Source organism: Mytilus californianus, unplaced genomic scaffold (assembly GCF_021869535.1).
Source record: "Mytilus californianus isolate M0D057914Y unplaced genomic scaffold, xbMytCali1.0.p SCAF_3, whole genome shotgun sequence".
In the NCBI taxonomy this organism is placed as follows: domain Eukaryota; kingdom Metazoa; phylum Mollusca; class Bivalvia; order Mytilida; family Mytilidae; genus Mytilus; species Mytilus californianus.
Window position 1 is genome coordinate 98,671,027 of NW_026262679.1, and position 14,367 is coordinate 98,685,393.

Here is a 14,367-nt window from a genome sequence, read left to right on the forward strand (position 1 = left end):
GTTGGATTTAAACATTCAAGTAACACGACGGGTGTCAAAAAGTGGAGTAGGAACAGCGTTCACGCTAGGAGAGCATCAGAGTTCATCCCTGTCTCCGCACTGTCCATAGCGTTGCTTTATGAAATCACTAGGAATTACAGAGGTCGATATTAATTTATAGATAGCAAGAAGACACGATTATGATTCCCGTATCGTCTTCGTTGATACCATGAATATGAGTTCCTTTACTTTTCTTTTGTAGCTTTAACCAGAGACATATATACACATATATGTCTCTGCTTTAACTGTTTTGTAAAGACAATTTTCTGTACATTTATTATTTAACATTAATATGTACCGTCTGTTATTCTGCAAACGTGGACTACTTGATAACTCATAAAAATATTATAGTTTCAGTTGCAGAATCAGTATTTTGAAAGAAAAAAGAGGGGTGGGGGGTAGGGGTCACCGAATCAATGTAGGGAGTTGCATGGATTTATAAAAGTCTATGCATTGTGTAGCTCCAGAAGAAGGACCCCTCTCACACCCTAAGTCCGACTCTGTTTTTAATTCCTTTCCATGATAATCTAGACTTTTGAAACTAGTCAGTGGTTATCTTCGTTTTAATCCGAAAATTTTCTGTTCTGTTGATGTGCAGATCTTTGGTTGTTTTCTGTCTTCCAAGACTCGGAGCGATTTACGGCTTGAATTGTTGTAAAGACACTTTCTAATTGATGAAGACCGTGTGTTGGCTTTCAGCTATAGGCCAGCAGGCATTCGGCTTCTTATTCCGTTTTAATGTTATTTTGTTATTGTCAAACTGACGTATACACCCCCCCCCCCCTATTTTGTCGTGTTATTTATATATAATTGTCTTGATAAATTAAAGTCAACTAATCTCAGAATTAAAGATGGTTTGATGGTTTTATATATGAACCAACTCTCTCTGGTAAATTCCACGTATGATTTTGTGTAGATCATATAATCATGTACTTTCGTAGTCTAAATAATTATTAGAATCAATATGTGAAGGCATCGGTCCTTAACTTTATTCTTTTTGTGTGTTCAAAATGGAGAAGTATTTTTATATATCATTAATAAACTAATACATGCGCAATATATCCACAATTAATCGGTAAAAAGGATTAAAGTATTAACTGTAAATTTAAGACAGAGAGAATCCTATCATGACTATGTAATTGTATAAGACTTCAATGTAGTTTCTAAAGAAGGTAAAAATAATGTAAGAGATTCCAGGTATATATAAGTATTTAGAGGAGAGTATATTGTTAAGTTCATTATGTATAATCACACAGTCCAAATTTAGAGAGGATTTGCGTATAACCTCATCACATATATATTCCGTCAAGTAGTGGGAAGCCTGCTTTAGTTTATTTTATACATATTGATACAGTTACTTAGATGTCTTTAAAGCCAAACCGTCCCTCGGTTCGTTAACCGCTACCTTATCATACCGCAAGTCCTTCCCTATGGTTCAAAGGTGTAAAGAGTGACCACTTACTAACTTGCTTCTTTCCACTTCAATGGGACCCATTTATGTCTAATCAGAAATAAAATCAAACCTCTCTTTTTCTTATTTAGAGCATATAAATCAATATAAACCATTATAAATTACAAATTTTATACAATATCCAAACATATATCACATGCAATCTAACACGTACTTATTATTAATCATTAAAAATGATCAACAACAAATATTGAAAATGATTAAAAACCGATTGAAATGCAGAGGGGACGACAGAACCAGTACAAAGAGGAATAACTCAATTTGTTAACTCTAACTTTTGTTTCTTTTTTTCCCTGTCTCATCTGGAAAATTTTAGGTAGACTAAACACTTTATCAAAATCTGAATCTCCATTGTTCACATTTAAGTGACTTTTATAGTTGAAAGTACGAATTTGTAATATGTGCTGAGTTTTTCCAGTTAAAGTCGTGTTTACCTGCCTTTCCAACTTCTCGATTTTAAAATCATTATTACAGTGATTTTTCCTTCATCACCCGGCTGGTCTTTTAAAGGACTAATGTTGCATATACAATAATATTAGTATGCAATATCATTAATCGAATATTTTTAAGGATTTGTGATTAGTTAAAACTTGATCACATGTACATTTGTATTTACTCAGTTTGCATGGTAATGCTGTTGTATTTAGCTTTTCGTAGATCAAAAACAGCAAATTGCACAGGGCATACAGCATTTTACTAAAATACATTCTAGAAATCCCAAATTTACATTGTTCATACACTAGTAGTTGATTAATAATATAACAATTGTAGCCTTTGGTTGAGGTCCATACGATGGTATATCGACCTCGGACTTCGTCCTCAGTTAATATTTACTTCTCTTAGGTCGATATAAGAGATATAACCTCGCATCGACCTCATACAAAGGCTATAATTGTATAATACAATACAGCAATGCAATATGTTTATTCTAATTAAGGTCCATCGGGGGTTATGACAATGATACAATCATAATTCAGTTATATCAGCATATATACAAACAATACAGTATAGGAATGCAATGTATAATACTGGTGTAATAAAAACAATAATACTATAAGATGATTTTAAATGTTCAGTTCTTTGCTTTCGTTTTTTTGCGGCAAAAAAATGAATGGATTGATTGCTGAGCTGGAGGGGATAACAGAAGACGGATCTCTTTGTATCTAAACAGCAGAGAACATGATTTATTTATTAGTTGAAATCGGTTTTGAACTAGCATTCAGTAACTTTAAATACTTTTAGATCGGTACCTGGTTAACCTTGTAATTTTGGCTTTTTGTAAGGTTATTTTGTATGATTAATAATACCGATCTGATCAGTAAAGCCCTTTCCAACTAATTTTGATAGTCTGTTCGTATGTTGTGCTGTTTGTTCGTATGTTGTGCTGTTTTACCACTGTCACATGTTCGGGGAGGGTTAAGCGCTCACAAACATGTTTAACCCCGCCACATTCTTTATGTGCCTGTCCCAAGTCACGAGCCTGTAATTCAGTGGTTATCGTAAGTTGTTGTCTTCCCTATTTGTTTTTCGTTAGTTGTTTTTAGCATAATTCAGTCTGTTGTTTTTCTCGTATGAAGTGTTTCACATTTGTCATGCCGGGAATTATTGTAGCTTACAATAATGTATGGGTTTTGCTCATTGTTGAAGACAGTACAGTACCCTATGGTTGTTTACATTTTCGTCATCTAGTCCCTGATCAGTAGCTGTCTCGTTGGCATTTATACCATATCTCTTTATTTTTATATTAACATTTTACATCATGAAATCGTTGAAAAGCTGATATACCATTTAGTGTTTTGAACTGGCAAATTATTTCTTTTATATGGTTGATAAGGAAGTGGTTCATTAAAGTTAACAGGAATTTCCAAAAATATTGCAACCACATTTGAAAACGCCAAGAAAAATAGCTCTTATACTTTAACAATAGGTATATATAAATTGGCCATCTCTCTTTAACATTTTAATTAATTTATCAAAATACTGCAAATGGATTCTTTTGAGGTCACAAGATAACAAATATTTCAGATGTGGCAAATTAGTTGACTTCCTCTCAGTAAAAAGTACAAGTAAGCAATTTAAAGTATCCCCAATTTCGCCTAACAGCTATCATTTGTAGATGTATAGCTTACTTTACCCCTCCCCTTCTTGTCTACACACGATAATATTTTTTCCATGGAAATTTTCTGCAGGTTATATTTAAACAATGATACATGTATTAATCAAATCGAATTTCACAATATTAGATAACAATTAAGAGTCCATTTTGATAAGGTATGCATTTTTGATATCCAAAAAATACGAAAAAGGTAGGGGTACTGGGTGTTTCAGCTGCTCATCCCTACCACAAAAGGATCGAAGTGCTCCCCCAGTCGGAATATGGTCGATTTATTTTTTACCCCAAAAAATGCCTGCAAAAACGATTTAATAACCAATCAGTTAACCTTAAATTTTCATTATAAATAAAACTGTATGTTAGCATTGACACTCTGTTTCGATGTTTTTTTTGCAATTTTACAAATCTTGGCATCAAAAAGCAAATTGATACTGAACATTTACGAAAATAAATTATACATAAAGTGGTAATGTCTGTTTGAGAACTATATGGTACATAATGTATAGCAAACATAGAATTTCCTCACAACTGAATGTCAAACTCGGAATAACTAGTTCATGTTATAGTTTAGACAGTATTAGAAGTGTTTCGAAACATGATAATTTCACATATTTTCACGAATACAAAACTTGTTTTAGATTTAAGTTTGTTTTTGAAACCGTGCAACAGGTGGCAAACATTGAACCTGTTTTGATTGGCTTACTTAGGTGCACCTGATTTCGCGCCTTTACTAAGTCCGTGCGATAGAAAACATCTTTGTTGCAGTAAGATCAGGTCTTGTTTGAGTAAGTTAACCATATACTGAAAATGTCAAATTATTGTCAAACTAATATTACTTCCATGGTTGTACGAAAATTACTTTTGTGTTAACATAGCCAAGTTTGTCGAAAAAGTTATAATCAACCGTGATTTGTTAAAAAAATATGGTGTAAATAACTTGATAAACAGATTTTATCACAAAAGGGGTATAACTCGTTAATAGTGCGAATGAAATTATTTTGGAATTATGGTAATTTATTGATAAGTGCAAATAACAAGTTGATATAACCGTAACCTTTTGGCTGTTTGGTGTAAATGGCCATGTTTATGCAACATAAAAAAATGTCCCCAATGAAATATTGTTCTCCGGACAAAATTTCATAGAACAATAGTCTACATATAATTATATAATGAAATACTTTCCAGGACAATATACATTATTCTCTATGGAATTTTGTCAAGTTCTATTGGATAATATTTTACTGAACTTCTGTCTATGACAATATTTTACTGAATTTATATCTATGACAATATTTCCTAATCAAAGTATGTCTTCTCTGAGGAATCGTGCGCCATGAAATTTTGAGCGTTTCTGGAATCTTTGAAATATCGTTCGTGAAAAGTAAAACCCTGAAATGCTGCATCAAATAATTCTCATCTACAGTACAACAGTACAATACACACGAATGAAGCATGCACTTTTTTATATTTATAACTAAAAATATTTTGTAAGGCAGTTAAGTATTTTATATATCAAACAAACATATGTATGTTATCATAAGGTAATTTATAAATCATTAAAGTCAAATATGTTAATTTTACCATATAATACTGTTTAAATTAAGTAAAGTATTGACAATCACTTATAATATATGTTTGTTATTATCAATGAAATAAATATAAATGATTTTGTTGTCCAAAATATTAATGTTATAACCCCGCACGGTGCAGGTGCACTCGACTCCAATCTTAAATAGTTTTCCTACCGAAGGTGGCGGTTTTCTCCGGGTACTCTGGCTTCTCCACCATTAAAAACTGACCGCCACGAAATAGCACAATAGTGTTGAAAGTGGCGTTAAACACCAATCAACCAATCAATCAATAATGTTATAACCTCCCTTTCATGAGACACCATGTCGTACACTCCAATAATAAAATAGTCTCAATATACACAAAATATAATTTTGGATAACCTCCCTTTATGGAGTATGTACCATTTTGTTGTTTGTGGACCCTTTTGCTAAAATGGCTGCATTTTCACCTCAAAATGTACTCTTGCGTACAGATTAACCTGTGTATCTGGAAAAGTTTTAAGGCATATCATGCCTTAGATAAATAAAATTCAAATATATTTGATGTTTTAGAAAATTAAAAACTTAACAGGATTTAGCAGTGCACTTTTTTCATTCCTCCAGAAGATACCAAAATAAACTTAGTTGTGAAAGAGGTTTAAGGATTATGTACCCTTGTGTTGATTCAATGCTAAACATATGGAAATTTTATAGAAAATCCACAGCCTTTCCCCTTGTACTCTCATATTTGACAATTCGGTGCTTGATAGATAGAAGATTATTGCATGCAGTGCTAGTAATAATTTCCTTAAAACAAGTTTATAAATTTAGATATTGGTTAAAACAAATATAAATATGGACAAATTCAAGTACACCTTCTAGGGTGCACTCGACATTAGTGACTCAGCACAAGTTTTTTTGGAATTTAAAGGTTGTTTTGGACTTTTTGTAAACAATAAACGCTAGCACATCATAGAAAAACAAGTGAGTAATCTATGTCTAAAATTTTATAACAAAAATCTCTGTATTAAAGTCTGTGGATTTTTTACAAAAATCTTGGTTTTATTTGACACAAAATCCCCTTTTTCTATTAAATGCAATTAAACAATAAATAATAATGCATTGCACGAAGTTTCCCCTTAGTATATGTACAAAATGGCTCATCTCTGTTATTCATTATCTTTACTGTTTTGGTACTGTTGCAGTTTGAAAATTTCTTAATTCACATGGCTACAGAAGGGGTCATAAACCTTAAGAACTAACTACAGGTAATAATTGAAGTGAACTGTATTGATTGACATGGACAATAGATACCTGACAATAATTGGTGATTTAAAAACGTTTACCTGAGTGGACCATATCAAGTGAAACTCAACTGTTTTGTTTATTTTATCACCTTGTGCAGGGACGAAAAAAGTGCACTGCAAAATCCAGTTAAGTTTTAAATTTTCTAAAACAAACAATGCATTTGAATTTTATTTATCTAGGGCATGCTATGCCTTAAAACTTTTTCAGATGCACAGGTTTGTCTGTACTCAAGAGTAAATTTTGAGGTGAAAACGCAGCCATTTTAGCCAAAGGGTCCAGATGAACCTTAACATCTGGAAATTTTATAGAAAATCCACAGCCTTTCCCCTTAAAATCTTATATTTAACAATTCCTTTCTTTAATAGATAGGGGATAACTGCATACAGTGCTAGCAATGCTTTCTCTAAAACAAGTTTTTAAATAAAAATATTGGGTAAAACAAGTACAAATATAGACCTATTCAAGTACACCTTCTAAGGTGCACTCGAATTCAAGGTTCATGTGGACCCTTGGCTAAAATGGCTGCATGCATTTTCATCTCACAATTTACTGAATACAGACAAACCTGCGTATCTGGAAATTTTTTAACGCATAGCATGCTGTAGATGAATACAATTCAAATACATTTTATGTTTAAGAAAATTCACAAATTAACTGGATTATGCAGTGCACTTTTTTTATTCCTCCAGAAGGTGCCGAAATAAAGTTGGGGAAGGAGGTTTGAGAACTTCCCCAAAGTAATAATTGAAGTGAACTGTATTGATTGACATGGACAATAGATACCTAAGAGTAACTGGTGATTAAAAACTGTGTACCGGTGTGGACCATATCAAAGTGAAACTCAACTGTTTGTTAATTTTATCATCATCTGCAGGGACGAAAAAAGTGCACAGCAAAATCCAGTTAAGTTTTAATTTTTTCAAAACATAAAATGCATTCGAATTTTATCTATCTAGGGCATGCTATGGCTTAAAACTTTTCCAGTTGCACAGGTTTATCTGTACTCGGAGTAAATTTTGAGGTGAAAACGCAGCCATTTTAGCCAAAGGGTCCACATGAACCAAATACTCCACTAGAAGATTTTTTGGATTGTGAAGGTTGTTTAGGATTTGTTGATAACAAACTCTAGCACACCATGGACAAACAAGCATTGGTGTAGCAAGGCCATTTTTAAGTGTACGCCCGAACCTGGGCGAGGGGTCTAAAGGCCCACCAGCGACCCAAAGGCAGAGGACCTCCGGGTAGGGAGCGAACCCCCGGAAGCTCACTCGTTATCGTTTAAAATTTACCATTTCTGTCATTCAAAATTCATCGATAGTAACATATTTGGTTGGTTGGGAACAAAACTTTACTACATAAGATATGATTTCAGCTTCCCAGTTGTGAACTTTCCATTTCTATTTAACAACATTCTAGTAGAACCTGCATATTGTGTATATATCTCCCAGTTGATAGAATATTTCAGAACTTGCATTTCCCGTTATGATTTCCTTGAATGAGGTTGCTACTTGCAAGAAAGCGGTTAAACCAAGAGTTCAAAGTGGTGAAGTTGAAAGCATCCCTTCGATAATTTTAAGATCGCTATCACGAGAGTTAGTTGACTGTTTCACAGATGACAATTCCGTCCAATTTCCCTCGAAATTAACCTATCGAATTAGACTTATCACCGAGTTTTTACTTACACGAGCCGAAAATGACGGGTGCCACATGTGGAACAGGATATGCTTACCATTCTTGAGCACCTGAGACCCCCCTCCCCCCCAGGTTTCAGGTGGGATTCGTTTTGCCTAGTCTATAGTTTTCTATGTTGTCTTTTATATACTGTTGTTTGTTTTTTCGTCTTTTGAAATGGCATTGTCAGTTTGTTTTCAACTGATGAGTTTGAAAATCCCTTTGGTAACTTTCGCCTCACTTTTAAGTTTAATTTGATTTTTTTTTCATGTTGATTTCATTGTGTTGATTTGGAATTTAATGGTCCTTTGTTTTAGAGAAAAATGTCCAAACCATTTACTTAAGAGAATGTTTAAAAGGAGATGTTGGGTAAACCAATCAATCGACAAAAAAAATCATAACTTTATAAAAATAGAAAAAAAACAAGTTCTATTATTTATTTTAACTTCATATAATTTTCACACCTTTTACCGGGAAATTTTGTTAATGGACCCATGAAATAATTAATTTTCATAGATTGTCAGGTGTAACATAAAAATGCAAGCCACACATATTGTATCCCAGCAGATACTGAATTGCTTTCGACAATAGTAAAATAGAGAACGGAAATGGGGAAAATGTTAAAGAGCCACCAATGGGTCTTCAACACAGCTAGAAAATCCCGCACCCGGTGGCGGACTTCAGCTGGCTCCTAAACAAAAATGTGTACTAGTTCAGTGAAAATGGACGTCATACTAAACTCCTAAACATATAAATGAACTAAAATTAAAAAGACACACAAGACTAACAAAGGCCAAAGACTCCTGACTTGGAACAGGCGCAAAAATGCGGCGGGGTTAAACATTTTTAGTGAGATCTCAACCCTCCCAGTAATCTGAATAGAATATTCACAGTAGATTAAAAGTTTGACAGAAAATAACTATATAATTTCATACCATTCGATTAAAAATAAAATTTCGTGACTGGTATCTTCAATTCCGAGTCATCGAAGAAAGTATTACAATTGCTCGTGTGCTTAAACAGTTCCTTTGATTTATTGGGATCAAAAATTTTTTGCCTTAAATTCATGTGCACGCCCGGGCGTTTTGACGTAAACGTAGCTACGTGCCTGCCGACCAAAGAGCAGTCGAGTGAGAAATCATGTTTAAAATGTTATAACGAAAATTTCGGTAATAAAGCCTGTAGATTTTCTGTAAAAGTCTTGGATTGATTTGCAACAAGCCCCTAATTTTAGCTCACATGGCCCAAAGGGCAAAGTGAACTTTTCTCATCACTTGGCGTCCGTCATCGTCGTCCATCTTCGTCTGTTAACTTTTACAAAAATCTTCTCCTCTGAAACTACTGAGCCAAATTTAACCACACTTGGCCAAAATCATCATTGGGGAAGCTAGTTTAAAAAATGTGTCTGATGACCCCACTTGCCAACCAAGATCGCCGACATGGCTTAAAATAGAACATAGGGGTAAAATGCAAGTTTTGTCTATTTTGAAAATCGTTATGTTATATGAATAGAGAAAAGTTGACGGGGCAAACAAGTTCAGAATGTTGAGCTCTACCAATTGTCCTTCTACGTCAAAATTATCAGACGACTTCTTACAGGAGTTATTGCCCTTAAATGACAAATTTTACCATTTTTTTCATTTTTGACTACTTTCTTGAAAACTAATAGATGAAGAAAAACTTGAAATTGCACAAATGATCAGCAAGACATTGAAGTTCTACAAATATGTCCCATAGTCGAAATGGTCGTTGGACTCCTTATAATAGTTATTGCCCTTTCATAACGATTTTGACTATTTTTTTTGCGTTTTTGCCTTATATCTTAAAACTTATAATAGATAGGTAGAAACTTAAATAAGCAAAAACGATAAGCAAGACAAGATCTACAATTAAAACAAATATGAGGGAAATTGTCCGACGACTCCTTATTGGAGTTATTGCACTTTTAATAATATGAATTTTCCATTGTCTGTTAACTTTTACAAAAATCTTCTCCTCTGAAACTACTGGGTCAAATTGAATCAAACTTGGCCACAATCATCATTAGGGTTTCTAGTTTTAAAAATGTGTCCAATGATTCCGCTAGCCAACAAAGATGGCTGACATGGTTAAAAATAGAACATACGGGTTTAATGCAAGTTTTGTCTATTTGTTGAAAACCGTTATGAATATAGAAAATCTGACGTGGAAAAAATGTTCAGAATATTATGCTCTACCAATTGTCCATATACGTCAAAACTGTCAGACGACTTCTTATGGGAGTTTTTGCCCTTAAATGACAAATTTTACCATTTTTTTTTTCATTTTTGCCTACTATCTTGAAAACTATAATAGATAAAGAGAAACTTTAAATTGCACAAATATGTCTGCATGGTTGAAATCGTCAGTCGACTCCTTATTGGAGTTACTGCCCTTTAATGACAATTTTTTTTCGTTTTGCCTTCTATGATAAAAATTATGATCGATAAAAAACACTTTAAATCACAGAAATGATCAGCAAGTCAAGATCTACTAACAAGTCAAATTTTGCCGATATACTTAGTAGACTGTCACTCTTTATAGGAGTGATTGCCCTTAAATGAGGATTTCTTTTTACCTTCTTTTGTGTTTTGAGCAAAAACTAAAGAAGATAGAGAGAAACTAAACAGACTAAATGATCAGCAAAACAAACGAGATTTTTATCACGAATTCTATTCTCGTCTACAATGTTGGAAAGTGTCCTTTGTTAACTTGTATATATGCCCATAGACCAAGGTGCGTGACACAGGCTCTTTAGAGCCTCTAGTTTAATTATTACATTGTAATTGCAATAAAATGATCAATACTGTTGCTGTGATTGATGTTTCCCTATGTTATATGTACAAAATGGTATATCTCTTTCGTTCAGTATTTTTTCAGTAAATTTTAAATGGAATTTTTACTTGTAGCAAGAAAATAAGGTCGGTGACACCATTTTAAATTTTTTATTTTATTTTCTTAAAGCATATTTTAAAACCTATATTCTCATATTTTATTTCAAAATTCTATCTCATAGATTTCTTTTTATTCACGAAAAAAGTTTTTTATGAACAATCTATGCAAATTTGGGTGATTGTGCCCGACTAATGTAGCTTGAAAAAAATAGCACGGTGACCCATACTTTTTATTGTAATTTTGCAAAAAGCATTAAAACTATTTAGTTTCTTGGTACTCTTTTTCAGTTAATTTTGATAAAGTTAACCAACATGTGTATCAAAAGAGGAATTGTGTTGTATGAATCATTTTGTTATGCTACCAAACATAATCCATATTTTGCAGGAATTGCTAGTTACATTGTTCAACAATTTGAATACAGCCTTGAAAATTTCCTCTGTAGGTTTCAAAAGTGGACCCCATCTGTTTTTAATCGCCCGTAAAAAATGCTCAAACTGCTAATTGTAACCTTTTTGCACAACTAAGGACGTAGGATTAGCAAGAAAAGTATCTTAACAACAACCAAATATTTTGGAAACCTGTTGACCCAAACTTATCTGGAAAAATTTGATTCCAAAGGATGTGATTATGACAATCTAAGGGAACTTTGTAACAAATTATTCCTCCTCTTGTTTTGAAATTGAATAAAAGGAAATTTGAATTTAGTGAAATATTACCACAAATACTCGAAAGGAAAAACAATGATCTGCAGGATGATGACACTTGGCCGATCTTTGGATGATTGTTGTCTTGTGCCACTTGACCACGATTGAACGAAGCACTAACCACACGTGCTAATTATATAGATTTGGTTTGGATTTATTTATTTTTTTATAAATAGATGACATTTTCTGGATTTATGAGTTTTGTTTGGTAAATCGTATTTAATAATTTTCTGTTTTAGTATTCAAAGACCAGAATGATTATATGTAAGTGTATTTCCTTCCATTTTTCCCGATTATTTTGTCTAAATTTACAAAGATATTATCCTGCTTCAATGAAAAAAAAATTTAAAGGGAAAATGCTACAAACTCATTACTGCAGTCTTTTATATTGTAGAAAATGAGCGGAAGAGGAAAAGGTGGAAAAATCAAAGCGAAAGGAAAAAGTAGATCATCAAAAGCCGGACTACAATTTCCTGTCGGTAGAATTCATCGTCTTTTAAGAAAAGGGAATTATGCTGAACGAGTTGGGGCTGGAGCACCTGTTTATCTAGCTGCTGTGTTGGAATATCTTGCAGCAGAAGTGCTTGAATTGGCGGGAAATGCAGCGAGAGACAACAAGAAGAGCAGAATTATTCCAAGACATATACAACTAGCCATCAGAAATGACGAAGAACTTAATAGACTATTAGGATCTGTGACCATTGCACAGGGAGGAGTTCTACCCAACATTCAGGCAATGCTTCTTCCGAAAAAGACGTCGAAGAAAGCTGCTGGAGGATCGTCACAATCACAAGAATTTTAAATCTAAATACTGTTTCTGTTCATAATAAAAAGTGTATTTTTCCGTCTGCAATAAACTAATGTAAATTCTCAAGATCTTCAACATTGATAATTATCTCATTTTGATAATAAATTCTTTCTGCAATGCCTTTTTAGATGGTCTTTTTTAGCGTGCTCTCCTCAATTGAGGGAGGTCGCGGTTTCCATCCGGCCAGTTCAAACCAAAGACTATTATTGGCATTTGCTGCTTCTCTGCTAGGCACGTGGCCTTTATGAACAATAAAGACTGGTCGACATTAGAGTCAGAATAAGGTGACCGGGTACGTTGACATGTCTACTTACCTAGTGAACTAGCACGTAAAAGGAGCATTAGCTGTCAAATTCATGTTCATCGATTTGACTCAAATTCTCATATTTGATTTAAAACATACTAAAACGTATATCCAAATTATAAAAAAGTATAAAACAAAAAATTTACAATGCATGGGCTCGATAATATGTATCATTCCGTGTTTATTTTAGTCTAGAAACCATCTAATTAACCATCGAGGTGACCTCCGAAGACCGCCGACGGTCATATAACCCGACATCAACATAAATATAGATATAAATACATAGCGAACTCGTGCAATTGTATTTTCAAGGTCTGTTTGATTTCATAATTGATGTTTAAAAATATGTTAATCGTCGTTTTTACCTATATAAGAATGAGTTTTTGTAGATCGAACCAGTCAATCAAATGGTTTACCCTTGTTTCACTTTTAATGTTGACATTCTTTTCCTTTAATAACTGAACACGCCTAATTCATGCGTAACCCAACTCTAGCTAAGGGGTTAAATTGAAGGTCACATGAATATGGATTCATTGAGGTCGAATTATTCACTTGCAAGTGAATAATTCATCAGCGATGTTTCTTAGCTTATTTTGACAAAATTGAACCAAACTGGCTGCTCAAAGCGAATTATGATTTCACCATTTCACTTTCATTAATGATTGAACAAAAAAAAATCATAATCTAATATTTTGTATGTCTCGTAGCTAATGCCCCTTTAAAACCGACTCGGCGTGTCGGTACAATACAAAAAATCAGGAGCCTGTAGTTCAGTGGTTGTCATTGGTTCATGTCTGTCACATTTGTTTTTCGTAAATTGTTTTGTTATAAATAAGGCAGTTAGTTTTCCCATCGACTGAATTGATTCATACTTTTCATGTCGGGGCCTTTTATAGTCGACTATACGGTATGGAGTTTCTCTCATTGTTGAAGGCCGTACGGTTGCTTATAATAGCTTACATCCACTTCATTTGAACTTTGGTGGATAGTTGTCTCAAAGGCAATCATACCACATCTTATTTTCATAAATAAAAATCGTCCTGAACATGCATGAAACATTTGCCACTGGACGTTAAGCAACCAACAATCAATTATCTTCATAATGAACGAACGACAACCACTGAACTACAGGCTCCTGAATAGGGACAGACACATACGAACTGTGGCGGTGTTAAACTTGTTTGAAGGCGCCAACCCTAAACTAACCTGCGACAGTGGTGTAACGGCACAAGAATAAAAAAAACTGTATACAAGACAATAAATGCAAAACAGCAATTGACTATAATTGGTAAAGTCTCCCAACTTTGGACAGGCACATTAAGAATGTGGCGGGATTGAACATGTTTGAAGGCACCAAACTTCCCCTAGCCTAGGACAGTAGTGTAACAGTACAACATCAGAACAAACTATAAAAATCAGTTGAAAATGGCTTGATGCATCAGATCAGAACAAGCAGAAGAAAAAAAAACATCTAACAAAAGCAGAG

General features: G+C 33.7%; 1 long non-coding RNA gene across 1 annotated transcript; it reads left to right on the plus strand.

Moving 5' to 3' along the window:
• Positions 1-1,048: 1,048 nt before the first annotated feature.
• Positions 1,049-12,694, plus strand: LOC127735518 (uncharacterized). The gene is made up of 2 exons (XR_007998438.1): positions 1,049-1,211; positions 12,164-12,694. It is a non-coding gene; the product is annotated as an uncharacterized LOC127735518 (long non-coding RNA).
• The last annotated feature ends 1,673 nt before the right edge of the window (positions 12,695-14,367 follow it).